Source organism: Lissotriton helveticus, chromosome 5_1, assembly GCF_964261635.1.
Source record: "Lissotriton helveticus chromosome 5_1, aLisHel1.1, whole genome shotgun sequence".
In the NCBI taxonomy this organism is placed as follows: Eukaryota; Metazoa; Chordata; class Amphibia; order Caudata; family Salamandridae; genus Lissotriton; species Lissotriton helveticus.
Window position 1 is genome coordinate 1226643095 of NC_136065.1, and position 14564 is coordinate 1226657658.

Consider the following 14564-nt stretch of genomic DNA (forward strand, 5'->3'; position numbering starts at 1 on the left):
TGAACATGTATTTAAATTGTACCCGTAGCTGTGTATCCTAGTTAAGGTCTGGAACTCAAAACCAAACTCTGTGGCACCTCCACGGCCTTTGTGTTACTAATCTACTTAATTGCAGCCATTGAGGTGCTGGCCTAAATGACTAAGCCAGGGGAAGCAAGTTATAGTACCGTAAAAATACAGTGCTGTTACTTGCTGCGCTGCTTCCCTTTGCACTTAACTTTACTTTGCTAGACTGCCTTACTGGTTTCCAAATATACATGTTTTGCTCATTTGGCACTATAAAATTTTACAAACTTTTTTAGAAATATAGTTGTAATATACTAAAGGGGAATTTCAGAAAGCCCTCCTCATCTATTGGTGTCTTGTAATTCAGGGTTTCTCCCGACCACTACAGCGCACAACATGGGGCAATGGGTCAGCCCATTTTAGCCATTAGCTAACTTGTCTGTGAGCGATAGCACTCTGCCATTTCAGAAGGAGCATATTTGCTTCCAAATAAGTTTCTTTTGTGTTAGGGACAACTGTGGCAATATCTGCTCTTTAAGACAAAACAATATATTTAGCTGTTAGCCACTTTTTGATTGGATTGTTGACGGCACAGCAGCTTCCCCAACAATACAGTTTTACAAAGAGCATGACAAAGCAAAGTATTGACAAATCCAAACATCCTCCTGGAATCATTTATTGGGTTACATATATCGAATTATTCTCCATTTCAAAGTCCTGCAGGTGAATTGCATCAGATGTATTTTCTTTTGGGGATCTTTACTAATACCAAATTTCTTTTTTGGGAGGGTATGAGGTACTATACCGCGCGCTCTCTCTCTCCTCTGACTCTGCTGGAGCTCTCTCTATGACTGTCTGTCACCCCTCCCACCTCGCGCACTCTCTCCTCTGCAGCCTGTCTCTGCCCCACTCCCCATGCCGCAGTCTCTCCCTTTATCTTTCATTTATTTATGGCAGAGGCGCCGCCAGCCAGAACCAAAACAAACCGCAGAAATATTCCCTGTTTCTGTCTCTCCTCCTCTTTCTCTCTCTTTCGCCGCTCTTTCTCCTCTAATATATCTGCCTCTCTCGTGCCCTCTTTTCCACTGTCTATCGCTCTCTCTCTCTGTGCCTTTGCTTCTCTATCTTTTCCACTGAGCCTGTCTCTGCCTCTCTCTTTTCAGCTGTCGCTATCTGCCTCTCTCTGTGCCTCAGTCTGCGCCCCTCTCTTTTCCACTGTCATTCTTCGCTTCTCTCTATCTTTGCCCCTGAATCTTTGTCTTTTCAATTGTGTCTGTCTCTGTATCTATCTTTGCACAGTCCGCCTCTACCTTGCTCTGTGTATCAGCCTCCCTGTCCCTGTGATTTCCACTGTGTCTGTCTCTGCCCCTCTATCGTTTCCCCTGTATTTCCCTCCCTCTCTGATCCGCTCTCTGTTTCTGCTGCTTCTCTTTCTTTGTCAATGTGTCTGTCTCTGCCCCTCTTTCTCTCTTCCCTGCCTGTCCCTGCCTCTCTCTCTTCCACTGTCTGTACCAGCCTCTCTCTCTCTGACTGCCCGTCTCTCTTTCTGTCCTGCTGTCTCTCTCTTTTCTACTTTGCCTCTCTCACTTTTCCACGTTCTATCTCTTCCCGCTCTCTCTTTTTGACTTGCTCTCTCTGCCTGTTTCATTGTTTCTTGCCCTGACTGTCTCACGCTTTCTCTCTTTGAATGCCTGTCTCCATTTCTCTTCCGTTGACTCTGTCTGCCTGCCTTTTCTACTTTGCCTCTCTCCTTTCTCTCTTGTGCTTCTATCTGACTCCACTGCTCGTCTCTGCCTCTCTCTCACTATCCACTGCCTGCCTTTGCCTCTCTCTGTAACTGCCTCTCTCACCCTCTCTTTTTTTTCGTGCCTTCTTCTCCTCTGATTGTACTCGTTTTTTTCATGCCTTCTGCTCCCCTGATTTTCTTGCCTTCTGCTTCCCTGATTGTACTCGTTGTTTCTTGCCTTCGGCTCCCCCACTCCATCCATCCTCCCACTCCATCCATCCATCCATCCCACTCCATCCCACTCCATCCATCCATCCCACTCCATCCATCCATCCATCCATCCATCCCACTCCATCCATCCATCCCACTCCATCCATCCATCCCACTCCATCCATCCATCCATCCATCCCACTCCATCCATCCATCCATCCATCCATCCCACTCCATCCACCCATCCATCCATCCATCCAACTCCATCCATCCCACTCCATCCATCCATCCCACTCCATCCATCCATCCCCCGACTCCATCCATCCCCCCACTCCATCCATCCGTTCCCACACTCCATCCATCCATCCATTCCCGCACTCCATCCATCCATCCATTCCCGCACTCCATCCATCCATTCCCGCACTCCATCCATCCATCCATTCCCGCACTCCATCCATCCATCCCACACTCCATCCATCCATCCTTCCCCCCACTCCATCCATCCTTCCCCCACTCCATCCATCCCACTCCATCCATCCATCCATCCCACTCCATCCATCCATCCATCCACTCCATCCATCCACTCCATCCATCCATCCATCCATCCCACTCCATCCATCCATCCCCCACTCCATCCATCCATCCCCTCACTCCATCCATCCATCCCCTCACTCCATCCATCCATCCCCTCACTCCATCCATCCCACTCCATCCATCCCCCCACTCCATCCATCCATTCCCGCACTCCATCCATCCATTCCCGCACTCCATCCATCCATCCCCGCACTCCATCCATCCATCCCCGCACTCCATCCATCCATCCATCCCCCACTCCATCCATCCCCCCACTCCATCCATCCTTCCCCCACTCCATCCATCCTACTCCATCCATCCATCCATCCCACTACATCCATCCATCCCACTCCATCCATCCATCCCACTCCATCCATCCATCCATCCACCCCCCACTCCATCCATCCAGCCCCCACTCCATCCATCCATCCATCCATCCATCCCCCCACTCCATCCATCCATCCCACTCCATCCATCCCACTCCATCCATCCCACTCCATCCATCCCACTCAATCCATCCATCCCACTCCATCCATCCCACTCCATCCATCCATCCATCTCCATCCATCCCACTCCATCCATCCCCCCACTCCATCCATCCATCCATCCATCCATCCCTCCATCTATCCCACTCCCATCCATCCATCCATCCCCCCACTCCATCCATACATCCCCCCCACTCCATCCATCCATCCACTCCATTCATCCATCCCTGCACTCCATCCATCCATCCCCGCACTCCATGCATCCATACATTCCCCGACTCCATCCATCCCTCCCCGCCCCACACTCCATCCCTCCCCCGCCCCACACTCCATCCCTCCCCCGCCACACACTCCATCCCTCCCCTGCCCCAAACTCCATTCCTCGCCCACACTCCATTCCTCGCCCACACTCCATCCCTCGCCCACACTCCATCCCTCGCACTCTTGCCCTGCCTCTATCTCTCACCCTGCCTCTATCTCTCGCCCTCCCTCTATCTATCTTTCGCCCTCCCTCTATCTAACTATCGCCCTCACTATCCATCGCATCACCACAGCATCACTCAGGGGCACCACAACATCACTATGCGCTACCACGGCATCACTGAACGCCACAGCATCACTCGTCGCCACCACAACATCATTCAGAGCCACCACAGCATCAATCTGTGCAACCATTCAACAACAACTGATTCAAATATGTTCTCTCACTGTTTCAAACTTTATTACAAATGTCACAAAAAATGTTAATATTTCACTTCTGTTGTTGTATTTTCATCACAATAAAATACACTAAACATAATCTTCCAAAAAGTTATTTGAAAAAGTTTAAGCTATTGCCATTATAAATTACAATAACTTTTATTTCAGTATTAATTATTGAAAAAAATACAACCTATTGTTATTTTTAATATTAATACATCTAAGTCATGTAAATACAACACATATTGCATTACAAATGCTATAGGTGTCACGTTTGCAAAAGTTAACACTATTGGCATTGTAAATGACAAAGTTATTAATTTCGCTATTTTCAAAACAAAAACATAATTAAAAAATTTGTCATTTACAATACTAATACCTCTAACTTTACTAATGCGAGCCCTATTGCATTGCAAAGGCTTGTTCTGTACTATCTTCTCATCTTTGTCTTATCTGAATAGGATATGAGTGTATGCCCTCTCTACAGAATGTCTGTGAAATCAAGCAAATATGATTTGCTTACAGCTTGGCTGCCTCTTCTCACACATGCTTCCCTCTGCTCTCTTTGTTGTATTTCTCTGCATCTGCTTCTCAGCTATCTTGTGTCTTGTTTCTCCCCACTGCAGGGATGTCTAGTGCCCCTTTCCTCCTGACTCTGTCTTGCTTCTGCACAAACTGTTGTCTGTCCCATACTTTTTCTTCCAAATGTTTTAGTTTCCCTGCAGTTTCGGATCTATGGATGTCATTAGTCTATGCTCTGTTTATTGCATTGCGTTCTTTTGTTTCTGCACTTTTTGCTGCCCGCCTGTCTGTCTTTGTCTCTGCTGTGCCTACTACATGCCTGTCTCCTGTCAGGTTGAGTTGATCTGTCTTAGTCAATGAGCTGTGAGTGTGTGGTTTTAGGTTCTAGGTCAGTAGACACTGATTGTGGCCAGCGTGATAGTGTTAACTACTTTTCTTCTCTGTTTTTCCAGATATATGACTGTGGTTTGTCTTTCTGTTGTCTCTGTTCTAGACCGGCCTCCAGTCTGTGTTCTTCGTGAGAGAGCAGATGCTGAGGTCGGAAGGAATGGAGACAGGGCTCCCTGTGGAAATTCAGTGAGGCCCTCATTAGGAAGGGGCTGCTAATTACTTTTTCCTGAGCCCTGCATGTTGGCAAATGGGACGCTTGAAGAGTGGGACTAGAATTTCTATTTCTTAAGTGTGCAAGTTCTAGGCAGAGTCTTTCCTTTCATCTGTCTGAATACTGTTACAAGAAGGCTGAATGAGAGCTATATGCTACATCTTGTGCTTATGTTGTGGGTGCTCCAGGTTGGAGGTTGAAGGTGGGCTATGTGGAGAAGCATTACTTTACACAAATCCACTAAAACAGACTCTGTTCTTCTTCATCACATCTTGATCATCAGAGGGGAAAGAGGAGGTGCATTTCTAGCATAAACATTTAAAGTACAACTTTCCTATTTTGTGTTTGCCTTAAATCAGATTTTATGGGGAAATTAAACCATATTTATTTTAATAGTATTTACGCACAGGTGATGGTGTTGTGTGTGCACAGTGGTGTTCTCGTGCCCTACAATGATATTGCAACACATGTAAATAATGTTATTTATTTCTATAGGTTTGCACAGTGTCTCTAAAGGCCTCCACAATCTTCCTAAATCTGCATTAAAACTGACTTTGACTTAAAACTTCCAACTCTTGACTCTCCTTTTTCTTTAAAATGACTCTCTCCTCCCTATCCATCCTCTTCATGCCTCCTCTCTCCTGCAAAGCCCACTCTAGACACATGCATGTTTGCCTCAATCCTTACCATTACATCTATGCAAATTGCCCACACCTTATTTCAAAGATCACAAGCTCTCCTTTAAAAGTCATACCCTACACCCCACCAATACCTAATTTGCTGTGGCTTATCTATTATTAACTGCCAACAAATGCATGTAACTCCTGTATCCCCTTAACCCACTAAAGATCACACAGAATGTCTACTAATGTAATCCTCAATATAGTAAATGAATAAAATGGCTCCTGTAGAGCACAAGAATAAACCCAATAACTAACAATAGCTGTGAAAAAACTCTCTAACTGTCTGACCTAGAGCAGTGTACTGACCAGCGTAAAAGCACAAAAGTGCCTTGTCAGGAGTATTAAGTGCTATATAATATATAGGATTCAGTAATGCCTGTATAAATGGCAGACTTTAATTTCTGAATAATGCATGGGATTCTGCAATTCCTGTCTAAACAGCAGTCTCTAATTTCTTTATAATCAGCAATTTGAGAAACACCAAGTCGCAGATTATAAAGAAAAGATGGCAGAACTTGACTATTATAAGTTATTACACTTGAGCTCTGATGTCACAATGCCTGCTGCGAGAGCTAGCAGCTAGGTAAAAGGCAGGTTGAAGCAACAAACATAACGCTGCTTTTCTTTCTTATAGTCTATTTTATTAGCTCACAATGACAAGCAGAGAATGTGCCTATTTTTTGCACTCCTTAGATAGAGAAAAGCTAGAATCTTTCTGCATGTTTCTATACATTCAAGGTACTGCAGGTTCTTTTACATTAAAGAAACTGACATGTATTGTACTGTTTCTAATATCTTTTTACAACAAATACCTAACCTGTTTTTGATGTGTTTATTTTTATTCTTCATGTTTGCAAACATGCTATTTATTTCACGTGATAGAGCTGTGCACCAATGTTTTAATTGGTTTGTGGGAAAGGTGATGGTGTGATCATGTATTGTATGGGATGAAGTACTCCCTGGCGTACATGAAAAGGATATTGCAAGTGACCTTGCAGTTCCATAACCTTATAAAGGTTTTCAGCCTCATTCCTCTATATGGTTATGGAACTCCTTGGTGACTTGCAATATCCTTATCATGAATGGCAGGGGGTACCTAATCCCTGATGTAATGCAAATCCAATATAATGTATGACTCACACTAAAACTAATACCACAACACTCAGCTGTATTTCATACAGGCTGCTTAATAATTCCCTTTTCCTGCTTGGCAATCTTACACTGATATAAGACAAAAGTGCTAAGGCTCATATCCATCACAAAGCACTGCGCCATTCCACAGCAATAAACCACCCATCACCTACTGAACAGGCACAGAATAACTGAAGAGATTTGCCATATACTGCTGGCCAACAGAGGACTCTAATTTAGTGCTACACTGCAGATCCCGACTAGCAACATTCTATGGACCTTTCTTGCATTTCACAATGACAATCAGATATGGGCTAATATTAACAATCCACATCCCAGCAGCTCTCTCCACCACTTCTCCCTTTAACCGATGCCTGCTCAGGACAATGACCATTAAACAAAATATCTCAGACTGGACAACCCAGTCCAGTAACCAGCTAAATGGATTACGGACATAAGAAATACTACAAAGGGACTGTGTGCCTGTCTATCACACTTCTGCATTCATCACACTGCTAAGCACTGTGTCCTATACCACAATAACCGCACATCGTTGATCCTCACACAAAACATGGAAACACTTCCCAACAGGTTCAAACAAAGACAACACACTTCTAACCAGACACCATACATGGTGTAGCATTCTACCATATAAATCCAAGCGCTTCAGTGCCCCATTTGGGGGTAGGAAGCGCTATATACATGTTGCAATACATAAATGTTGCTCTGTGGTCTGCTTGCTGAATGACTGTGGGTGTTTGTTTGCTCCCCATGCTGTTCTGCTATCAACAATCTCTGGACCCGCTCTCTGATGTATGTCTTAGATCTGCACTCCATGCCTGTTTCTCCATTCCGCGGGTATAACTAAACTAAAGCTGTCTCGTTGTCGCATTCCATGCTACGTGGATATTTGCACTCTATACTCTGACTGTCTCTTGTCTCCACGCAGCATGTGATACGCCAATCTCTATATTTCCGGCCTTATTGCTGCATCTTCTCTCCGCAGTCCATACTGTGTGTCTGTCTCGTCTCAAACCCTCCATGCTGCTTGTCTGTCTCTTCTAGTTCTTCCTAAATTACTCACATACCTCTTCTCTTCGGTCTGATGCCTCTTCGGTGTCATCTCCGGTGCACAGTGGGCTGGGGACAGGTATTTATACCTACCCCCCATCCACTGGCCACCCTCATTGTCCCCCGCTGGATACGATGTGTCCATGGTTGTTGCCTTCGCTGTGCCGCATCGTGCCGTTTGCCAGGGAGACGTGTCAGTGATTTCTCGCGGTGAGTCCGGGACATACTGGGGCGCTCTCAGTGTCCGGTTGTGACTCATTGGTGGTGCACAGCGAGGTGGAGGTTGGAGCACATGTGTTTGTGTCAATTTGTCCTGCCCCAAGCATTTTCGGGCACGCCTGGGCTGGCGAGGTGTTGGTTCGGAGGACAATATGAGCAGCACAGGCCAGGAGCTGCAGCTCCAAGGCAAGGTTTGTGGTGATTGGGCGGCGCCATTTGGGCTTGTTGGTCCTGCCCGGGACGTTTTGGGGCACACCTGGTCTGGCTTGGCATTGGGGAACAGCGTAAGCGGCGCAGCCCAGAAGCTGTGATGGGGTTGCTGCATGCTGGTGGTGTGTGGTCCCCGCCCTCATGAGTGACTAGGTCTTGTGGGTGTTGTGTCAGGCTTACACGGAGCTGTGGCTCAGAGGCTGTTCTGTTGGTCACGGAGGTGTGGATCCAAGTGTCCCCGCTTTCGGTGATTTGTGGGAGGGCCTGGGGGCTCGGGGTTGTCCCGGGTCTCAACTTATGTGTAGGCAAGGGTTGTTCGGCGCTGGCCTACATCTCGTCGGGTTGGGGCCGAGCTGGTGGCTGCGTCTGCCCTGTTGTTATGCTGTTTTCCAGGTGAGGTGCAGCCTGGTGCTATGGAGCAGAGGAACAATTAAATGTGTTAATTTACCGGTCCTGCGCTCAACGGGAAGGAGGGATGCAAAAATATACCGGTAGCTTTTAATGTATATACCTGTATATAAATATGTTTTGCTTAGCTCATTCAGCAGAGTCTGGATGACCAGCACGCTGTCTACCTTTTTCGAATGAAAGCTACGTCCTGCTAGGGCAGAGATAGTTACAGCATTCCAAAAAAACACTCAAAAATAATTGTTAATCAAGTCTCTGTTCTGGAAAAGGGAGATAAAAATAGCACGCAAGCTGGGCACATACACCTGCCGCCTGCTCTTTCCAGCGAGAACTTGTTTGGCACTCTGCAATGTCATACCAAGATACAGGTCTCGGTCTCTGTATTACCTACTGGGGGTAGTTATAGTTAGGACCTATTATCCATAGGAAATCCGCAACATTCTATTTGGAATAACTTTAGCGTCGGTTGACGCATTTTCGCAAAATTTTCAAAACTCCTGGCCCGTTCCGGTCCGTTCCTATCCTAAAAGTCTCGGGGTGATTCGTGAAGCGGGGGCCGAGAAAAAATGAGGGTCCCAAAACGTGTTTTCCCCATACAATTTTCCATAGGGACCTTTAGTCGCAGCTACAGCCCGACCTGCTGAACGGAATTACACCACATTTGGCAGAATGGTAGACCTTGGTCCAGAGTTGTGCCTTTTGCTTAAATGGTGTAAATCCGTTCAGTAGTTCCTGGCAAAATCAAAATCAAAATCACATATATAGCTATGGCTGCGCTGGATCGGCGCACCCTGAGCGCACCGTGAGCGCACCCTCCGGATCACGAGCTGCATGTTAATTGGCTGTCAACTGTCTGTCAACCAGGAAGTGTTGGCAGCTGTTTTGTGCCTCGATAGAAGCGAGGCTGAAGAAATCAGTGGAACTAGTGTGTAAAACTTATAAAGGGGGCAGGGTAGAAATACCCTGACCCTCTAGACCTTTTTAGGGGGTCCCACAAGGACCCCCAGGGCCGTAAATTGTTTTTTTTTATAAACGGCGAAATACACGCAGAGTGTGCAGACCCTGCCGTAAAAAAAGAAAAAACGAAGTGTGGGCATTAATAATTAGCCCCCGGGGGGCAAAATCCCAGGGGCAAAAGTTTTAAATTTTATGGGGGCCCCAGAGGGGCTCCCCAGCCCCGGGGACTGCCACCCCCGGGTCTACAACAGAAATGGGTGGGAGGGCTCAACCACCACCCCCCCAGCAAAATAGATGGGTGGGGGGGCTCAAAGGCCCCCCTGCCCCAAGGGACTGTTACCCCTGGGGCTTTCTCAAAAATGGTTGAGGGGGGCTCAGAGGCTCCCCAGCCCCAGGGACCGCCACCCCGGGGCTTTTTATGTTGTGGGAGGTGGCCGCGTGGCCCCCCTCCTGGAGCCCTCGAGGGCCCTGAGGACCGCCACCCCCCAGGGCCGGCTCCTGCAGTGCTGTGTGCTATGGCAGGGCGAGAGCCGTGGCTCCCGCCCTGTCATAGCAAACTTGGTTTGGATTTTGAAAGAGCAGGGAAACCCATTTTGCTTTTCCACACGGGAGCTGCATGTTAGCAGCTCCCCGTGTGGAACAGCAATGCCGGCTCCCGAAAGACGCGGGGAGCCGGCTGGGACCATGGGGGCATTGGGGCTCCCCCCACGGTCCCCAGTGCAACTCCAGCGCTTTGTCTGCACGCTTTCTCTAGCGTTGGGTGCGCGACTCACGTTGGGAGCAAGACTCCATGCAAAAACCCCTATTTTTTTTTTCAGATATACATCAAGATTATGTGTTTAGATCTTGGGTGGCTCTAAAAAGAGCTGTTGTGTTTATTGGCAGATTTTGGTACCTACAAGTAAGTACTGATGCAGAGTCTAAAGTTGATGAGGAAGACTCTGTTACCCTCATCTGTAAAATGTACACCATTTCTCCTATAGATGCCATCCATATTGAAACGCAAGTTGTGTGGTAAATGGACCCCATCCTATAATCTCAGGGAAAAGCAGAAACAGATTTATTGACATGTTTCCTAGCTTTCTCAATCTCTGGACTAAATTGATTGGACCAGTTCCATTTCTGCCTTTGGCATATGTTAGAATAGACAAAGGCAGTTTGGGGGAAAAGTGACATAAATTCTCCAAAGGTGTCCTTCATAAGCATAAGCATTTCCAGACCTACCCCAGTCAACGTGCCTAGGTCATTGCACCACAGTGCACAATTTTGAGGTCAGGGTGTTGGAGATGTAAAAAGGATTTAACCAGTGGCATCAATTGGTGCCACTTTAACCCTCTCTGTCCAATCCATTTAATGTCTACATTTGGCAAAGCTAGGTCTTTGTCAATGCCTCTATGTATTTAAACATAATATAGGTTTATTAAAAGTAAAAGTATATCATTTTTATGATCACATCAGATAATGTCTTGTCCTAATATTTATATTAAATATATATATATGTTTTTAGACATTAAAACATTTTGCGGGAGTCGCACACCCACTGCATCCAACACGTCTATGCGTCACGTAATGTAATACGTACATGTCGTGTATGTGCCAGGAGTCGCGTACCGGTTGTATAGCGATCACGCAAGAAAATGCGTACCCGTCGCATACCCTTCGTGGATCCTACACAACAATCCTAACATGTCGGCTAGGTTCCGCGCAGTGATCGTTAAAGGTACGCTTTGGGTGCGCGACTCCCCAGAAAAATTTGGAAAACAAAATAAGGAAAATAATATAAATATATTTACAAAAATATAAAATAAAATCAATGTGGAATTTAAATATTTTTTTTAAATGTGTTTTAATTTTTTATTAAAAGTATGTAATGTGATTTAAAAATTAAGATATCTAAAAATAAATATATTTAAAAAATGTAGTAAAACAATATGAAAAAAATAAATATAACAATGCATTTAAAAATTATCATTGAAAAAACCTTAGAAATTCACTGAAAAAACCATAGGTTTCAGGTCCGTTATAATTAGGAATTAGCATTTAAAAAACCTTTGAAATTCACTGAAAAAACCATAGGTTTCAGACAAGTTATAGTTAGGAATTAGCATTTAAAAAACCTTAGAAATTCACTGAAAAAAACATAGGTTTTAGGGGTGTTATAGTTAGCCGGCCATTTCATGCGTACAAAACCACTGAAATTCCTCCGTTATAGTTAGTTGTACTAACTAATTCGCGAGCCCGCAATCCACTGCTGATGATGTCACATATTACATCATTCATGACATGGTCAGTGACATCACTGATGACATCTCAAATTACATCACTGATGACATCATTCGCGTGACAATCTGTTACACCTCATCATACATTAGTATAACCTTTTATCACTCACTATAAAATATAAAGTACCATCTTTAAGAGAATGACACACCAAAACAACTTCCTAAAAACCCACTCAATGATTTGTAGATCTACACACACATCTAAACACTTACCTATAGATTCACTCATACATGTTGACAAACATCAATACAACACTATTAAATACACTTATACACCTATATTGACATTACACAGCAGCACACATCCTATTCAGTTATGCAGCCATCTTTCTCACTTATGCAAACAAGTGATCATACTTACATTTACTCACCTACACACTTATACAACACTTCTTTATTCATTCATATACATAGAAAGTCATACTTAGTGTGTTATAAAATCACTATTACAAGTATACAGTTTTCCATTCAGTCACTTATACAATCACTGAGTCTTATATATACTTATTTAAATACAAGAACTGTCACATACACTGCCTTTTATATTTCTATTTTGTTTGGACATGTATCATTGAGAAATATATTTACTCATTATCTCACCCATAAAGATATTCACTCACTCAAACAATTATTTCCACATGCAGTCATAACCTCATATACCTACTAAATCAACTATTTACAAGTCTTTGGACAACCACACACCTTCCACCCAACCACACATACATTCACTCTCCCATACAAATAGTCACTTAACTAATTAAAAACGAATATAGAGTTTCACATAGGTAGTAACCAATGTATGCAGTAGTTTACACAACAAGACACAGATTGATACAGATATTCACACACTTTAATCACTATCCCATATATTTAGTGAGAAACTTTAAATTAGTCATTTAGACAGTCAATCACACTACTAGTAAATTCTTCATATAGACACTAATACTTCCACTCATTCTTCAATGCAGATTCCCATATATACAATACTTATTTAAATATCGAACCAAACCACATTCACTGGATGATGTAATCACTGATGTCATCAGTGATGTCATTTGAGATGTCATCAGTGCTTTCATCAGTGATGTCACTGACCATGTCATGAATGATGTAATATGTAACATCTTCAGCAGTGCATTGCAGGCACGCGAGTTATAGTCAGTACAACTAACTATAACGGAAGAATTTCAATGGTTTTGTACGAGTAAAATGGCCAGCTAACTATAACACCCCTAAAACCTATATTTTTTTCAGTGAATTTCTAAGGTCTTTTAAATGCTAATTCCTAACTATAACACCCCTAAAACCTATGTTTTTTTCAGTGAAAAAAAAAGAAAATATATATATATATAGATATATATGCTTCTGCAGTGACTGCTCACAGGATGTGCCCCGATGCAGCTTATACTACAAAGCTGCATCCCTGGTGTACGGCGGAGAGTAATGCTTGGTAGGGGAGGCACTGTGGATTTACCTTGGATGTGTCAGACCCTTTTCTAAGAAGGAAGGGGTATTGGTTTTGATGTTATGGACGGTATGCTGACACCGTTCTACTGACACCCCCTCCCGGTCTAGTGCACCGCGTCAGATCAGCAAGTTTTGGTGGAGCATGAAAGTGCAAACGCGGAGCCCCCCCTGGTACCAGCGCATTGTCGAGTGGCAGGTGTGAGCAGCGCACGAAACTGAGGTAATACACCCTTAAGAGGAGTGAAGGGGCCGTGTCTTCACCGTGAAGGAGTGATGACGAGAACATTCAAAAGGACCCCAGGTGGAACTGTTCTATCTTGAAACCGCCACTAAGGAAAGTGGAAACGCGTCTGCCTGAAGTTTCATCCATTAAGGACATTGCGCTTTGTATTTTGGTGAAGATTTAAGCACTGTGGATTTACCTTGGATGTGTCAGACCCTTTTCTAAGAAGGAAGGGCTATTGGTTTTTATGTTATGGATGGTATGCTGACACCGTTCTACTGACACCCCCTCCCGGTCTGGTGCACCGCGTCTGGTCAGCAAGTTTTGGTGGAGCATGAAAGTGCAAACGCGGAGCCCCCCCTAGCCGTCTAACACCACAGTGTGAAATACTGCCTGCCAAGGGGAGGGAGTGAGAGGAATCTCCCAGTAAACTCACCGTGCGGATAACATCGATCAAACACTGCTGCTTTGTTCAATGTGCTGTGGGCTGGTTAACCTGTGTTGGGACACCACTGTGTGTCGGGCATGCCAATTACTGAATGGGCGCCCTTGCTGGTACCAGCGCATTGTCGAGTGGCGGGTGTGAGCAGCGCACGAAACGGAGGAAATACACCCTTAGGAGGAGAGAAGGGGCCATGTCTTCACCGTGAAGGAGTGATGACGAGAACATTCAAAAGGACCCCAGGTGGAATTGTTCTATCTTGAAACCGGCACTGAGGAAAGCGGAAACGCTGAAATGCGTCTGCCTGAAGTTTCACCTATTAAAGACATTGCGCTTTGTATGTTGGTGAAGATTAAAGCACTGTGGATTTACCTTGAATGCGTCAGACCCTTTACTGAGAAGGAAGGGGTATTGGTTTTGATGTTATGGACGGTATGCTGACACTGTTCTACTGACACCGTTTTACTGACACCCCTCCCGGTCTGGTGCACCGCGTCTGATAAGCAAGTTTTGGTGGAGCATGAAAGTGCAAACGCGGAGCCCACCCTAGCCGTCTAACACCACAGTGTGAAATACTGCCTGCCAAGGGGAGGGAGTGAGAGGTATCTCCCAGTAAACTCACAGTGCGGATAACATCGATCAAACACTA